The sequence below is a fragment of the Hyalella azteca genome, unplaced genomic scaffold, assembly GCF_000764305.2.
Source record: "Hyalella azteca isolate HAZT.00-mixed unplaced genomic scaffold, Hazt_2.0.2 contig10657, whole genome shotgun sequence".
In the NCBI taxonomy this organism is placed as follows: Eukaryota; Metazoa; Arthropoda; class Malacostraca; order Amphipoda; family Hyalellidae; genus Hyalella; species Hyalella azteca.
Window position 1 is genome coordinate 7,200 of NW_025940687.1, and position 15,391 is coordinate 22,590.

The following is a 15,391-nucleotide window of genomic DNA, read 5'->3' on the forward strand; positions in this document are numbered from 1 at the left end:
ATGTATACTGACTCCATTTAAATATTTTTTTTATCAGTGTATGAAGGCAGGAAAATGGTACCTACTTTCTGTCTCTTATACACATCTAGATGTGTATAAGAGACAAGTCTATGGTTCTGACCAAGGACTACTACACACATTGTAATACTATTGTATGAAACAATTATGGGCATATCATTTGTTGATGCCACTAAAACAACAGCATTTTCATAGTGTAGGCGATCGCCTCTGCTAGCAGAGGCTGGACATAGGCTATGCATGTCCTGTGTGTAGTAGTCCTTGGTGTTCAGCTATATCTTCATTGTATCGTCTCAAAATATGTGTTCAGCTATATCTTCACTGTATCGTCTCAAAATATAAAGGCCGCGTGCGCACAGAGGAATGCGATGGATCGAAGTATTGCGAAGTATTGGAATATTATTTTAGCCCAAATCTATTTAATTCAAACGTCATGTATTTACTTTTCCTTAAAAACTGGAACGTCTTCGTAAATATTCTTGAAACCGCAATGGCAAGAAGTTTGTTGTAACAAATTTTCTATTTTTAAATTGTCATATTTCTTTAGTAGTAATTAATCCATTAATTTCGATTCAGCAGCTTAAAATTTTCTACTGACAGTTTCAAACGGTAGTTTTCATTCCGGTTTCATTGGTGTGCTTTCGCTATATTATGACAGAGCATTAAAATCGGCTATAAATATTTAAGAATTCAGAACTTCAGCATTGAGAGCACAGTGAAATCTGTGGTTTCCGGCTAACAAGCTTAGCAAATTTTTCATCGTAAAATTCTTTTTTCTGTAGTTACGAAATTTTGACTCAAATTTAGAGAGCTATAATTACTTGGAAAGCTTAGTGTTTATATGGGAAGTGTTGGAAAGTGGACGTACCAAAAATGCGCTGCGAACAAGTTTTGTGCGTGGCAAGATCGGCTTTTGATCTTGCGAGATAATTCCTCGCACTCCCGTTATTGTTCTAGTCAAGCAGGACAAACACCTGCTCGACCACGACCGGTGCAACAAGAATCGATGCCCACCTCACTTCAGGTTTACTGGCAGTCAACGAAGTCCACAGGCCGGTATAGAAGATAGATTGGTTATTCCAGACTGGTTATTCATGGGCTTGTTTCAGCCTGTATGACCTGAAGAAAATCATTAACCTCCGTAATACGAAGATGCTTGTCTGAAAACCTAAATTGATGCCGGAGCTCGTGCACCCATGGCAATTGATGAGCTTGAGTTGTACACTGCCGGGCACCTAAGTTGATTCTCGCTCCTAGTAAAATTGCTTCGTTTTTTTCTCTCTCTTTTAAAGAACTGTGTATATATAGTTCAACTTTACCTTTTTAATATTAATTTGCAGCATATCTTTAGCGCAGTCGCAGATTTTCCCACCCATTTTTCGTAGTCACATTTACACAATAGCAATATGAATGAAGAAGGATAGAAAAAATAGCATACTATTTGATCAATGATTCAATATCTTCTGCTGTAAAAGTATTAATTAGCCTTATTAATTAATAAGGCTAAGCTCAATTCATCACTTGATGCACTTCCAAGTCTGAATTAATAGTCTTGCTTCGATTTAACTGGGCAAGCTGTTGTAATTATAACGCAAGCATCAGAGAACACATGTAGTATGGCCCTACAATATTAGTCAGTAGAAGGTTCTGGTTTCATGGAAAGATTTTGCTCCTGCCCCTGCCTGCATAAGCCGGGCCGTAAACCTGGTATTAATTATAGCAACTTATATCAATAGTCTGCTATAATCGCAAGGTCACAAAGGATTTAAAAACAAAGAAAACGACAAGTAAATTTGTCATATCTTTACGAAAACCATATCGTGGGGAAATGGCTCATTTAATTGACGTTAGTCTTGCTTTTAAATCCTTAATTACAACAAGTTTCAACATATATTAACAAAGGCTGAGATAATCAGAAAAAAAGGCCGTGAGAGTAGAATCAGTAGATCTTGATCATCTCCACACGCCCTGCAGAATATTTTTTTCTTTTCATCATTGTGCAAGAAAGTCTGAGAAATTTGGCTCTTTCTCGTAGTACCAGTGTTGCATAAGTGGAATTAGATGCTATCGTAATCCAAGTCTCAAACCAAAATCTCATTGGAACTAAGTGACAATTGAAATCAGCAGTAAGACTATAAGAAAAACAAAGGGCTTCCAAACATTCCACATTTTGACCGCTTATGTCATTTTTGTAACGAGCCTAAAACAAAACGGCTCGGTGTGCAAACACAAAGTTTCAACAGGAATATTCCTCAAACTATGTTGCGGTTAGGAACTGTGGGTGCCTCCACAAGTTCCTCCTGACACTCTTCAAACAGGGTCAACAATGCCTGATCTTCTTGTCGAGCAACTTCACCGTTAGCTTGGTGATTATAGTAAGGTTAAAGCTGTAATTACCCGTGCTCGCATTTTCACGTACGAATTCGTCTGTTGTTTCAATCGCAGAGCTCATCGATCATTGATATTAATTCCAACACATTCACGTAGCTGTTGCTAATCGTATAATTAGCTCAATTTTGGCCAATTTAATTACAATCTTCTAATCATAGGCGACCACGTAAAACTCTGCCCACATCCAACTAAACATCAACAGCAGTCTCAGCTCGAACATTCTTCAAATCTCTTCTTTAACTAAGTACAAAAAAATCCAATTTAAAATTGGACAAATATTTTTTTTAATCAGCAATTCGTCAAGACGAAACGCAGGAACAGTATGATAAATACAAACTAAATAATTATTTCTTCACTTTGCGTGATTCTCCAAATTTAGGTATAGGCGATTCTGAAATAAGGCACTTCTGCGTCAAATAATACTTCAATAATTCTGCATCACGAGACCTCAAATAACTTCGTGCAGGTCTGGTCAAAGCGGGCGGTTCGACGCGCCGCATTAACTGCCAAGAAATTAACGATTTTACATAATCGTCAATACCGATAATCTCGCAACAGCACTCAAATCACCGTCTTGCAATAGAAACAATAATTTTTAAAGATAACTGAACAACATTTTTCTTGCGCGATGAAAACAACTTCGTAGTCTTCATGAGGTTATCGAACTTTTCTAATCATAGTTCTGACCAGTGTTGTTAGTGGTGAGCAGCGAGGTGAATGCAGTATCTGCCGAGTTGCGGCTAATATGTCATTGACGGTAGGCTGTTTAATTACTCGGAGTGGAGCGTTTATTCAACTTTTTTTTAATTCGGTTCCACAACAGTGCGGGAAACTTGTGTATGTGTATGAAAACGATGAGTACATAATTTTAAATCCCTAGATTAATTTTTTCATGGTTCAACACTTAGCTATTTGTTTTTACATAAGCTATATAGTTCGTAATTCAATATCTAGTTAAAAATAGATAGAAAATAAAGTTCGGATAACTTATGACTGAACAATTATTTAAGTTACAATTATAATAGTGTGAAGATGATTACACAAAGCTCTAGCAAATGAAAGATAATGATGGTTTTTACCTATTGTGGCCCTGAAGTGACCAAAAGTATTGTTTTTGGGTAAATTCTCTAATATTGAGAGCACAATGAAATCTGTGGTTTCCGGCTAACAAGCTGTGAAAATTTTTCATCGTTGGGAGAGAAGTTATGTAAAATGTTCTGTAATGTTATGTAGGAGTAAATGTTTTTATTTTTTGTCGAAAAAACGTGTTTTTTCAAGTTTTTTTTTTGTTTGTTTTATTTCACTATTTTTAGTTTTGTAAAAACCAGAAAAAAGTGGTTTTTAAAAATATTTTTTATATGTATTTATTTTCTACTTTTTAATTAGCAATTTAAGCAATTCAAATCAATTTCCAGGATTGGCAAGTGTGGATATTCGAGAAAAAACTCAATTCAAAACCGTGAATTTTTAGTGTTTTTTTTATTTTTTTATTTAAAAAAACAATTTTTAAATTATTGTTTCTGATGATCAAATCTTGAATTGTTAGGCAGCATAAACATGCATGCCAAATTTCAAGTTTCTATGATATTCAGAAGAGCTCTAAATTAAGGTCTGAATTTTTGATGACAGACAGACAGACAGACACGAAACGAAGCTAAGAATAAAAAAAACAAATAAAAAAACTTTAAAAAACCACGTTTTCTTAACGGACAAAAAAGAAAAACATTTACTCTTACATAACATTACATAACATTTTACATAACTTAAATATACCTATTGTGGCCCTCAAGTAAACAAAAGTATTATTTTGTGGGTAAATTCTCGAATATTTACATATCATATGTGAGCTTTAACCTTCATATTTTCTTGTGATTCTCTAATGATGAAGATATTAATGTAGAGATTTGAAACTTGGAACATTTCTAGTTGGATTTCTGGGATAATTTTTCATATTTTTTAAATGAGATTTTTTGGGAATTGGATTTTTTTATATTTTTTCATATGGGATTTTTCATATTTTTCATTTTTTTCATATATTTTAAATGGGTCACGAATCATGAAGGGATCAACCTAGGGATTCAAAATTTTGCATGCATCTTTTTTTTGCTCAAACACAACTTTAATTCCGCGCTACTGTGAAGTCGAACTCCAAAAAGTTCAAAAAGCTCTCGACCCAACTGTTTAACCCTAATGCTACAACATGAACAAATAAAAAAACTATAGAGGTAACTCGGTTTTGTCAGAGCCATATTCTATGGCCACTAAATCATTCACATTATTTTGCCTGACATTTTTTTATTGAAAGGGATTTCATTATAATTAATGTTATCTGAAAACAAGTCCATCCCAATCAGATATGATTTGATATGAGTTATGCTATTGCAACTTTAAAACATTACAAAATACACATTTAATGAATGTTCTGGAGAAAATGAAATAGGAACAAAAAAAAACAGATTTTAATGAAAGAGGAAAAAAAGTGAAAACCACGAAAATCGAGTAATTTTAATGCCGAGTGTCAAGCACTGCTACACCAGAAGTTAACGCTAATAGTTCCAGAAGGTGCGTTGATTACTGAAATAGGTTAATTCCGAATCGAATTTCTATAAGACGCACCTGCAGAAAGTCTGTAAAATACGCAGGAAAGTGATAGAAAATAAAAAAACTATTAATTAAATAAAGCAGCTGACTAACGGCGTGTAGCAAGCAGCAGCTGAGGAGAAAATAGCAGCTTCCGTTCAACTCGTTTATGGTCGCCGACAAATTAACGTCGAGTTATCATGCATGATTTTTTCACAAATTTTAAGTTGTCCTTCGATATACGGAACTCTTCAATGTTTGGTCTGAAAATTTCTTTAGAAACGTAGCTGCATAGCCAAATCAGAGAGTCAGACTGCAAGATAACGCTTATACTCAAATTGACTTAATTCAGTGGTTCCCAAACTTTTTCAGCCTGGCGCCACCTTTGGCTCCCCAGTGATTCTCTAGCGCACCCCCCCACTCGACAGACACGTATAAAAACAAACGCCTCTGTCCTGATATTTAGTAAGCTGCAATTTTAAAAGAGAAAGGTAAAACACAAGTTTGTATTTCACAAATAGAGCCCCATTTAGTAAACTAATATATTTTTACAGTTTAAACTGTTTCACCACTAGAAATTCAAGACGGCTCGGACAAATTTACGGCCGGACTCGTGGCCGGTCTCGCAGCCGGTCTCACGGCCAATCTCCAAATTCAGTGACCAAGGAATATCTCCCAATCTAATGAACGCAGCTCGATAAAGCTTTGAACACGTATTCATTAGGACCTAACGATGGTGTTTAGCTCGTGAAAAATTTTTAAATTTCACCTTCATTTGGGAGTTATACGGCGATACGGGCCGAAATTCGCCGTGATCAAAGAATTTCTTTCAAATTACTGAACAGATTCGAACGAAATTTTGAATATAAATTCCTAACTGCCAAACGGCGATTTTTAGCTCTTGAAAATTTATTTGATTCGCAGTCATGTTCTACACATGTTGTGTACAAATCGTCAAACAAACGTACGAACTTCTGACTTCGACTTCGCGGACTGCCGCCTCCCAACCGCCCTTTTCTTCCTCACCGCTCCCCCAGATCTTTCCACCGCCCCCAGGGGAGCGATATCGCCCACTTTGGGAACCACTGACTTAATCGATGAAATGCGTCAATAGTAATAACTTACATTTCTCTTATGTTACCTCTTTGTATGCATACCGTCTGTTAAATCAATCACTCTAGGCTTCGAGATCTGTTCAACCATACGCTGAAATAAAGAAATATTCTTTTCTTTATTGTTGCCTCTTTCAATACAAATTTCATAGTACATAGAAATAAATTTCCATGTACTTGTCAATTAATGATACAAATGTTTGCCCCCGTTTGAATCCACGTAGTATAACTGAATACATTGAATAATATAAGTTCTTGCATCAACATGTAAGATGTAATATATCATGAGTAAGAGTATTCAATCTATAAGCTAATAAATAAATAATAGGTGTGTGCCAACAGTATTTTGCTAGGGGACTGTTCGTCAGAAGTCACATATTCATTTTACAATTACGGGAAGTTCGGGATCAGGACGCAGGTTGTTATCGGTGGTTATATATAAGTAAATTGGGCAATAATGACATTATGCCTAGGCTCCAAAAAAATCGTCGAATCTCGCGTATCATATTCCATAGTTTCTATTAAATTCTATTCCTATTAATATAATAATATTAATATATTAACATTTCTGACTGAAAATTTACAATTTGTCACCACGTTACATTCCTACTCAAAATATATATTATCTTAATTTATGAAATGAGCATCTTATTTCCTATACGTATTTTGAACTAATTTTGCACGCTGTTGAATATTTCTTTCAATAAACGTATTTCGTGATAACAAGAAAGTTCTGCTACTCTTATAATCATTTTAAATTGAGTCAAAGCCTCGCGAACGTTGTCCAATTTATTGATATCTCTTTCTAAATAAATAAACTTATAATACTACGTTGTAACGGCCAGGTACGTATAACGGCCAGGTGCTTTACACAAGATTACTGAAAACAAACAACATCGCAGAGCAGCGGTAATCACCGCGGTATGTCCGAGATATAAGCAAGCGAGCAGGAGTTTTGCTTTCGTTTACAGCGCATCTTGACGCCGCGCTGCCGGCCGCGCCTCACGTCGTCCAGGAGCTGCAGAGAACCCGAGTCCCCGAGCACGTGGGCGAACCCGGCGCTGGGGGGAGAAGCGCAACACGTGAGTAACAAGTGAGTAGCAAACGCTGGGGGGAGAAGAGTAACAAGTGAGGGAACAAATAAAAATGATTAGCAGAAACTGGGGAGAGAAGAGTAACACGTGAGTAACCAGTGAGGGAACAAGTGAGTAGCAGGCGGTAGGGAGAGAGAACTGATTATTTCCCAGCGCTGTGGGAAAAGCATTCGAGTATCTAACAGTGTAAGGGGACGAACTCGTGATTTAAAAGAGTTGTAAACGAGATTAAGTCCCGTATAAGTAAGTACCGGTTGTTATATAAGAACTCGGTGGTGTGGGCAGACGAGAACATAACAGAACAAAGTGCGGTTGTGCTAAGAACACAGGAATATTCAGTGCTGCTGAGTGAAGAACACTCGAGTTCCTTGTGCTGTGGTTACTTAGAGCGTTTGTTCGTCTTTATTCTGTTAGAGAAGAAAAGAAATGACACAAATATTACAGATTAAGTGCATTCCCAGTCAAGCAGCATTGTGGGCAACGAAGTCGATTATTGCGGGTTATGTCATAACGCGGAAGATCCACCCGCCCCCTGGCCCCTCCTCCCCCACGTGGCCGCTGCCCCCCTCCTCCCCTCCGCCAGTGCTGTTCGTGGAGGGGGCGGATGAGGGGTCCTGGGGGGCTGTGGCCCAAACCATCACCTCCCTCGCCCCCCCTGGCAAGAGGTGCGTAGCCCCCCGACCCCCGCGGGGGGAAATAGAGTCTTGGGGAATACACCCCCGACCCCCGCGGGGGGAAATAGAGTCTTGGGGAATACATCCATGTGGGGAATTATATGGGGAATACATCACATCCCATCCATACATCCATATTCCCCTATGGAATACATCCATAGTCCTTGGGGAATACAAATCCATTTGTTATACATCGTATAGTCATACAGTGTATAGTATACATCGTATAACACCTGCATAAACACTATACGTGGTATAGTACCCAGTCAAGCAGCAATGTGGGCAACGAAGTCGATTATTGCGGGTTATGTCATAACGCGGAAGATCCGACCACTCTACGATTTGGCAGTCGAATTTCCCTAAACAATCTTTACAGATTTACGGCAAACTATCGACTGTGGGTTTATCGCTGATGATCGAAGTAAATGAGAGTAGGCAACTCAACAAACAAAGTGCAAAAAAATTATCTGCAAACTTTTTGTTTGGCTATTCATTCTTTTAGATTAATTAATCTAAAATTAATATACATTTTATAAATTTTAGTTTGATATGATATGAAAAAAATTAATTCATGATTTTATGATAGCAACTAATAATTGACTATGTTACTGATTATTAATCACAATTGATTAAGTTATCACCGTAACTATTATCTAAAAATTTACTTCCTGCATCGTTACTACCAGCACTGTTACTGCCAGTACCGTTACTACCATCAAAGTTACTACCTGTACCGTTACTACCAGCATCGTTACTACCAGCATCGTTACTACCAGCATCGTTAGCAGTGAAATTGTTTACTCCGAAAATGAATACAACGATCGTCTGTTCTACTCGTCGCCTGGCGAGGCTCGAGGCTCGACGACGTGAGCAGTGACCGCATGCCTCAGTGATGGTAGTGCGGTTGGACGCTATAAGCGTTGTCCTGACAAGTGCTCGCATTTTCATTCCCTGCTTTCTTGTGCCTTTTAATTACAATTTATTTCATTAGAAGAGTGATAGTAGTGAGTGAATGTGATATTACTGTGGCCTAAAATATTACCGCTTATTTGACAATTTCGTCATACTTTTTAGTTCCTCAAAAAGGAAGACCAACTGCCGCTTGGCATTCTCGTTCGCGCCACTATTTAAACATGGCGCCAAGTGCGAAAGTGAGGGTTGCTTGGCGCGAAAGTATGTTTTAAAGAGAAACTGACCTGATATACAATTTCTTATGTGTGCATAATAAAATTAATTAACAATGCAACGTAACACGGAAATTAATGAGATGGAATTAATTTCCGATTACGATACCACGATTTCTACGTTACTGTTTCTGTTGCTGCTAATGTTACTGTTGTTACTGTTATTACTGTGGATGCTGTTGTTACTGTCGTTACTGTTATTGCTGTTGTTACTGCTGCTGCTGCTGATGTTACTGTTGGTGCTGTTGTTGCTGTTGCTGCTGTTGTTACTGTTGATGCTGTTGCTACTATGTTGTAATTGATGTTGCTGCCGCTGCTGTTGTTTACTGTTGCTGCTGATATTACTGTTTCATCCGTTGTTACTGCTGCTGCTGATGTTACTGTTGCTGTTGTTACTGCTGCTGCTGATGTTACTGTTGCTACTGTTATTACTGTTTCTGCTGTTGTTACTGCTGCTGCTGATGTTACTGTTGCTGCTGTTATTACTGTTTCTGCTGTTGTTACTGCTGCTGCTGATGTTACTGTTGCTACTGTTATTACTGTTTCTGCTGTTGTTACTGCTGCAGCTGATTTTACTGTTGCTGCTGCTGTTGCTGTTACTGCTGTTGTTACCGTTGCTACTGTTGTTGCTGTTGCTGTTGTTACTGTTGCTGCTGCTGTTGCTGTTACTGCTGTTGTTACATCGTAGAACTATATGATATGACACTGCAGTTTGTGTGCCGTATAGTTGTATATACGTATACATCGTATATATAACTAGTTATACATCGTATAACTGTACGATATGACACTGCAGTTTGTGTGCCCAGGTTCGAGGGACTGGCGCTGCGGGGCTCCAGACTCAGCGCCGCGCAGCTGCCGCCGCTGCTGCGGGCGCTGAGCGACGCCAGGATCAGGACGGACGACTACGGGGGAGACACGCGCGCCTGGGTGCACGGGTGAGTGGACGGCGGCCACTGAACTGTGGGCCAATATTCCTATATCTCTGGGGGATATTCTAATATATAGACTTCATTAAAATTATAAATAGAATACATTATAATTATATTATATTCTAATATGTAGACTACAATGATAATGGTTATGTGTGATGTGACTGATGGCCGCCGCAAAATAAAACAAAATGGCGGCCGATGATGATGGACCGGCCACTCAGATGGCGGCCAATCATTGGACACAGCGCCATCATCACAACAATCATTATCGTTTGGCATATCAGAATAATGATATGGCGTCATTATTGTTAGTCCTATATCTTAAGCCTAAATTCTTTTTAATTATATATAGTTTAATTATTTATTATGTAATCATGTAGGATTCTATAGAATTATTTGGGATAATTGTAAGATAGGATGAAAATTATGCATAATTTTATTAAATTAAATAATACATATAAAATATTGTTCATAATAAAATTGGGGATGTAAATATACGATAATATAATATAATGTTATATAATCCTAATGTAATAAATTGTATTATATTGAAAGAAATATCTTATATATATTATTTAATATAATAAAAGGATAAATAATTGTATTCCTATGGCTTAATTGTTCCAATATATTGATTCTATATAATCCGATATGGTTATATTGAATTTATATATCCATGATAATTATCTCATCTTCAAAATATTAACGATAAGATGATGGCGCTCTGTCGTTGGTCGCCATTTGTCGGGCAATGATAGCGCCACACGAGATGGCGGCTGCTGGCATGCCACATGCCACATGCCACGCAGGATATTCACTGCCGCACTCCCACAGGTCGTTTGTTCGCCTCCGCATCGCGCCCCGGTGGCCCCCGGGGGGACCAGAGGTGCCCAGTGACGCCGAACTGCAGGCGGCGTATTATAGATACCTGCACCTCTGAGGACAATAATGTGTGTTTTGTGTGAGATTATTGAGGCTGTGTGTGTGTTTTGTGTGTGATTAATGAGACTGTGTTTGTTTTTTGTAGGATTAATGAGGCTGTGTGTGTTCTGTATGACACACGGAAGTCACTCACTGTTCTGTCATTAATATATAACCTCACTCAAGGCCTAGCCAGTCTATCTGCAGTTCGATATCATTTTACATAATTAGTGTTTACGTGGTTTTATTTGTAATGCAATTAGTTTGATATTTTGTTGAACGAGTTTTAATTTATGAACATAATTCTTGTTTTGTTACAGAGCAGAGCAGAGTCACTCTCGTCGCTTGTGACGATATGGTGAATGATGGTGATGGTGATGATGATGGCGATGGTGATGGTGATGGTGATGGCCATGTCTGCACTTCAGAATGGATTTGCCAACTCCTGGGTTCGTTCTTCTATGAATTAGATTACGTTTAGCGGAATATCCGAGAGTGTTCATTTGAAACTGATTGTTGCAGTTAGGTTTACGGTGTGCGATTATCAGAGAAAATTTCGCTCTTCGACGCAAGGGTCGCAGTCTTTTTGCCCGTGCGCAATCTTGAAAATTTTTGTGAAGTAGCAGGAAAAATCTTGCAAAGACGTTGTGGAGATGAATATTAAACAACAATTAGATAATCATGTTGATATAAATCTTTTGTAATATGTAGGGTAACATGGGGCAGCGAGCCCACTGCGGGTCACGGGCCCATAGCGGGTTTCTCGCTAAGTATGGCAGATATTATAAAAAAGTGGGGGGCGCGCTGCCCCACGTTACCCTATTAAGTATGAAATTGTTATTCCTGAGCCTGTAAACTGTCAGGAGTGTTGATGCTGAGATCAAGAAACGAATAGATTACGGAATTGTCAATACGTCAGTGAGAATAGCCTGTGATGATCGTTCTAAATTGTGATGTTTCTTTGCGTTGGACCGTTGGTTTTTGGAAAGTCAATAATTTTCTCAAAACAGATAAGTATTCCAATGCTGAATGATGAAAGTGTGGTTAACTAGACTCAAAACTGAGCTAAGTGCATTGAAAAGGTAGTCTTAACTTAAGTATTTCCGTAAATTCCTTTGACTGATCAATTAATTAAGTACGAGTATACTACTTTTGGTATTTATAATGTTCGGTACGAATTCAATGTTCCCTTTGTTAGAAAATGTGCGGATTTACTTGTAATACTTATGATTATTTGATCTTGATTTACTGACTTGTATTTGTGTCTTAAAGTCTTGCATCATTCATTTATTAGCGTTACGTTGTTATCCCTGTAGTTATAAGAGCGAAGTAAGCCTCTTGTTGCTCACGTCTTCCGCCAGGGCGTTTCTCGCCACCAAAATTACATGAGGGATTAATTAGACTTTCTGTTTTGTGTGGGATTTACCAGACCGTATTTGTGTTATATATGGCATTAATTATTCTAATAAACATGTGATTGAATTTGCCACAAGCGTTTCATTCGCCATAGTCGCCATAGTCGCCAGGGACTCGGCGACTAAATCGTGCTATAGGGACCATGAGATGCTAGGACCATGAGATGCTAGGGACCATGAGATGCTACGGACCATGAGATGAGATGGTCACGGTCGTGATGGTGCCGTGTCCCGACCACGACACGTGCCGCCGTTTGTATTATTAGTAGTCACACGAAACAAATTATCAACATATCATTCAAAATAAGAAAACTATTTTCTTCCATACCAGGCCGAGACGCTGTTCTCTACGCCTCAGTTTGCCTGCAGGTAAATGCAAAGCCGAGGTGAGAATTTCGTTAGAGTTTACGAACAATATGCATTTCGCTACACATGAGTGGATCGCTATTAATAATGGAATATATTGTGTTAAACCAAATCACTAGTTATCAATATTAAATAATTTGCGTTCTGCTACCTGGGAGGAGAAGCAAAGCGTTGTTACCACTGTGTTTCTCATGGAATTTAAAACGTAATTTGCTTGACAATGCGACTTCCCTGCAATGAAGCGAAAAACTAAGTTTGAGAAAGTTCCTGAAAGTATTTAATAGGATTTACTTGATAGTCTTCAGAGTTGAAGGATATTTTTGTGCTAGTATACTGAAGTTATACACACCAAATTACATAATATCTGATGGGTCTAACTTCTGACCCGGCAATAAAATCTGAAAAAAACGAGGTTTCACATCCATTGCGTTTAATAATTTTTATAGAAATATATTAAAATATTTTTAAAATTTACTGTTCACACGTTGCAAGATAAATTTTTGCTTTCCTCAGTCACTTTTCGACCGAGAATAGAAAATTGAAACTTGATCGTAGAAAACGAATTATTTAGGAAAAGTTCGTCCGTACACGACAGGTGAACTGCGCCCCCAGCCTGCGTCACACCCGACAGGTGACCTGCGCCCCCAGCCTGCGTCACACCAGACAGGCGACCTGCGCCCCCAGCCTGCATTGCACCAGACAGGCGACCTGCGCCTCCAGTCTGCGTCGCACCAGACAGGCGACCTGCGCCCAGACATAACCTTTCCACCAGACATAGACATCACCGCGATACAGACATAACGTCTCTCCAGACAGAGACATCACCGCAATACAGACATAACCTTTCCACCAGACATAGACATCACCGCGATGCGAAGACATGATCACGCATCATGAAGCATACAAGTATACTCATGGCATATACAAGGTCCCAGAAGGAATACTAGAATTTGAAACAAGAACCAACACCAGGGCCAAGGCTATAAACTAAAAAAACTGCGTTGTAACACATCCATGCGACAACATTTTTTCTCGCTTCGAGTCACCGACATGTGGAACAGCCTCCCTGATAGCATCGTTGAGGCTCCGAGTATGAACGCCTTCAAGAACAGACCAGACGAAACTATGCAGGAGCATATGTTCAGTCTTAAAATGCCTAGCAAATTACGGGCCAGGCAATAAGTCCAGCAGCTATCTCAATCAATCGTCAGTTATGGAAAGATCGGGTTCCAAAGGCCGGATCCCTTGTGAATCAAGTCACGAAAAATTCAAGAATCGGCAACTGGCCATGGGCCTATTTCTTCAGTGACGACACTTCTATTTTAGTCTATTCTGTCATGAGCCTCCCTCCTCAGGGGGCCGTTATCTCAACTGATAAGATAAGACCTGCCGGGGCTCACGTAGGCGGAGCGCCCAAGTAAGAGCCAGCAGGACCATTACTTCGATTATCTTTATTCCATATATTATATATAGCTTATTATTCTATATATCATATATATAACTACATAACAGTATATAACTTATTTTTCTATTTGTATTAGAAGTGTAATGGCACGAGTCATTTCGAGAGACTTAATTGATATATTGTAAGTTCTATTTTCATCAAATGACACAAGTATATCCATAACGAACTACGCTACAGCTCAGAGTAACGGCTACTGCAAAATGCTTGATAAGTATCGAAGTTTCTTGATGAATATTTTATTATTGTTATTCTATATAGTATAAATAACTATAAATAAGTTGTTATTGCATATTGCATTGTTATGGATAAGGAAGTTTGTTTGAGCGGCCGTTTGCTGGAACATATAGCAGCGCGTTCAAATGAAGTGGTTAACGGAACGATGTAATCATCACGGCCGTGGCATATACTTGTGTCATTTGATTACATCATTTCGAGAAAGGAACCATTCGGAATATTTTCTGTGCATAAATTTTACTATCGAAGTCAGCCATAGAAAACTGAATATTTATTGCTGGGCTCACAAATTGTGAACTATATTGAGAGCTGTACTCACTAAATGCGAACTATATTACACGCTGTACTCGCTAATTTTGAACTATATTACGAGCTGTACTCACTAATTGTGAACATGTGAACTATATTACGAGCTGTACTCACTAATTGTGAACTATATTACGAGCTGTACTCACTAAATGTGAACAATATTAGCTACCGAATTAAGGTTCAGTTCGCGCTTCGTCTTCTCGCGGTCTTCAGTTTCATTGCGGTGAATAAAGAGCGAACCTGCCGAGCCTGGTTTGGCCATTCAAATTATGCATGCATTTAATGGAGGGCAATGAACTCAACTAACATTGAAACAGAACCTGAACCTTTGAAGATATAATTAAATGTCGTACATATATTATAATTACACGTTCAATATCACAATTAGATCAATTCATTCATTTATTTTCTGAATAATTATAATACACCAGCAATCTGCTCTGTCAGTGTGCTGAACTAAAGCGCCTCTCCCCCGCGCTGTTATCTCCAGGGCCGCTATAAGATAAGGAGGGCGCTGCCCCGTGCCAGGTTAATGGAAATAATGAATATTTCGTTGGTCACAACACATTAATGGAAATAATGAATATTTCGTTGGTCACAACACATTAATGGAAATAATGAATATTTCGTTGGTCACAACACATTCGTGTCTTGAAAATGTGAGCAGATCAGCTAGTATGTGTTTCTGCCGCA

At 38.5% G+C, this 15,391-nt stretch overlaps 1 long non-coding RNA gene across 1 annotated transcript; it reads left to right on the top strand.

Moving 5' to 3' along the window:
• Positions 1 to 9,940: 9,940 nt before the first annotated feature.
• On the top strand, positions 9,941 to 11,613 carry LOC125178541. The gene is made up of 3 exons (XR_007156941.1): positions 9,941 to 9,991; positions 10,823 to 10,938; positions 11,230 to 11,613. It is a non-coding gene; the product is annotated as an uncharacterized LOC125178541 (long non-coding RNA).
• The last annotated feature ends 3,778 nt before the right edge of the window (positions 11,614 to 15,391 follow it).